At 31.3% G+C, this 2,937-nt stretch overlaps 1 protein-coding gene across 1 annotated transcript in view; it reads left to right on the top strand.

Moving 5' to 3' along the window:
• Positions 1-1,778: 1,778 nt before the first annotated feature.
• LOC123501986 (cilia- and flagella-associated protein 36-like) overlaps positions 1,779-2,937 on the top strand; it is a 9,325-nt gene continuing 8,166 nt past the window's right edge. Inside the window, exon 1 of the mRNA XM_045251124.1 lies at positions 1,779-1,827. The gene's annotated coding sequence lies outside the window, so the exon portion shown is untranslated. The remainder of the gene's footprint in view (positions 1,828-2,937) is intronic.

Raw genomic sequence — 2,937 nt, 5'->3', positions numbered from 1 at the left:
TTAACAACAGTAAACAATAATAATAATAATAATAATAATAATAATAATAATAATAATAACAATATTAACAACAATAATAATAATAATAATAATAATGATAATAATAATAATAATAGTAATAGCAATATTAATAGTAGTAGTAGTAGTAGTAGTAGTAGTAGTAGTAGTAGTAGTAGTAGTAGTAGTAGTAGTAGTAATGATAATGATGATAAAATAATAATAATAATAATAATAATAATAATAATAATAATAATAATAATAATAATAATAATAACAACAGCAACAACAACAACAACAACAATAATAATAAAAACAACAATAATAATAATAATAATAATAATAATAATAATAATAATAATAATAATAAGGCAGACAAGTATTTAATGAAGACCAGAGGATCAGTTACCGTGACAATAGCACATGTCATTATCATTCTTACCACTATTGTTATCACCATCATCATCATTGTCATCCTTATCACTTTCCATTCTTTCATTCACTTCTTGATTTATTTTTATTTTTTTCTCATTTCTACGCATTTATCGATGAAAAAATACTCTAGTTCCAGTATTTTCCATCACTACCCACCAATAGATAAATAGATAAATAGATAAATAGATAAATAAATAGATAAATAAATACATAAATAGATACACCAGATTAAAGAAAAAACAAATATTCTAACACATTCTTTTTCAAACAATTAATAAAAAAGATAAAAAAAAACTAATAAAAAGATTAAAATAAGTCCTTAAAAATTTTGCCAAAAGAATGATAAAAAAAATAAATAAAAACGAAGAAAATGACAAACAGTTTCAGTCCCAAACGTTTTAGAAAGGAGACAAGTAGAAGCGTTGATTTTGAGGCAGAATACGTTTAGTGAAGCCAAGCCAAGCCAAGCCAAGTCAGTCCAGTGTGTGCTTCCCCCGCTCCCTCCCACTGTACACCCGCCAGGACCTGTACCATTCGTGTTTCCTGTAATGCTGCAGTGTACTTGTGTTTGTCTGCACCGTGTACCGCACCACCCTCTCTCTCTCTCTCTCTCTCTCTCTCTCTCTCTCTCTGAATTATGTTATGCCGTAGAATTTTCTTGATTTATGTTGTTTTGATTAATAATAATGGAATTGATGATGATGATGATGATGATAATGATGATAGTATTAACAATAGTAATAATAATAATAATAATAATAATAATAATAATAATAATAATAATGATAATAATAATAACAATAATAACAAAAATAATAATAACTATCACTAAAACAATAATAATAATAAAAAGGTGAGTAAGTAAATGTACAAAGAAATAAATACTACAACTATTACTACTATTACTATTATTACCACCACCAGTACCACTTCTACTACTACTACTACTACTACTACTACTACTACTACTACCACTACTAATACTAATACTACTACTACTACTACTACTACTACTACTACTACTACTACTACTATTACGACCACTACTACAATTGATTACCCGTAAAAATTCCTCACAAAATGATGAACTGGACACCGCATCGTGACGTCACAGGTAAACAAACCGTTGCCATGGTGACCGAGCCCGGAAGATACCAAAACAGAGAAAAAATTAATACCTATCTTTTCCTTATGACCTTTACCTGCTAAATTAGACTCATATAATTACTCTTACATATTTCTAGCCCTTGTGTATTTATTTAATTTATTTTTTATTAATGGCTGGGGGGAAAATCATAACAATTTACTTTTTTTAATATAGATCTTTCATTGACTCAACTTCCGGCATACCTGCAGTGGTAAAACACGATTCAGTCTTGCATTGAAGAAAGTGAGGTAAAGAAATAGAGAGAGAGAGAGAGAGAGAGAGAGAGTGAGTGAGTGAAAGATAAAAAAAAACACGGTTATAATATTGAAACTTATTTATTGTGGTGGAAATGAGAAAAAAGATTGAGTGAGAGAGAGAGATGAAAAGCAAGGGTGATAATGTTGAGATTTGCTTTATTCTTGTGCTCGATGGAAAGAGAGAGAGAGAGAGAGAGAGAGAGAGAGAGAGAGAGAGAGAGAGAGAGAGAGAGAGAGAGTATTTATCTATTTACCTATTTGTGTCTTACAGGGCCCGAGCTAAGCTGTGTCCTGCCCCCCTTGTCCACACTTGTCATATCTCTCATTTCGTGTGTGTGTGTGTGTGTGTGTGTGTGTGTGTGTGTGTGTGTGTGTGTGTGTGTGTGTGTGTGTGTGTGTGTGTGTGTGTGTGTGTGTGTGTGTGAAGAAATGAATGAGATAACGGATATGATATTGAAACTAGCTTTGGTCTTTTGTGGAAATGAGACACACACACACACACACACAGAGAGAGAGAGAGAGAGAGAGAGAGAGAGAAAAGAGTATATTGAGAAAGCTTTGTTCTCCCACTATGACACTCAGAGGAAGGAAAATTAAGAAAAACAATTTCTCCTCAAAAATCTTCTTCACCTTTCTAGACACTTATAATTAACATCAACACACCACTTTTCAATTCCTGAAAAAAACACAATACGTATATTGAGAAAGCTTTGTTCTCCCACTATGACACTCTCTTAAGGGACACTCAGATAATTAGGTGTGATTCCTTTTCGCAGAGACCATTAACCCTTTCAGTAATAGACAATTTCTCCTCAAAAATCTTCTCCACCTTTCTAGACATTTTTTTTTTTTTTTTTTTAGGTGTTATCGCAGTTCCTGTTGCCCTTTGCTGTTTTCCCTGACACATAAAAAAAAGATAAGTTTTTTTTTTTCATCGCATTTTCTGTTGGTCTTTGTTGGTTCCACTCCTATATATATATAAAAAAAAAAAGACAAACGGCCCTTTTTATCCCATTTTCTGTTGCCTTTAACTGGTTCCACTCCTACATAAAACGAGACACTTTTACTCATTCCACTTTTCTCTACAAAAAAAAATAAATA

This window comes from Portunus trituberculatus, chromosome 10 (assembly GCF_017591435.1).
Source record: "Portunus trituberculatus isolate SZX2019 chromosome 10, ASM1759143v1, whole genome shotgun sequence".
NCBI lineage: Eukaryota > Metazoa > Arthropoda > Malacostraca > Decapoda > Portunidae > Portunus > Portunus trituberculatus.
Note: the sequence above shows the minus strand (reverse complement) of the source record. Positions and strands in the feature narration are given on the sequence as shown.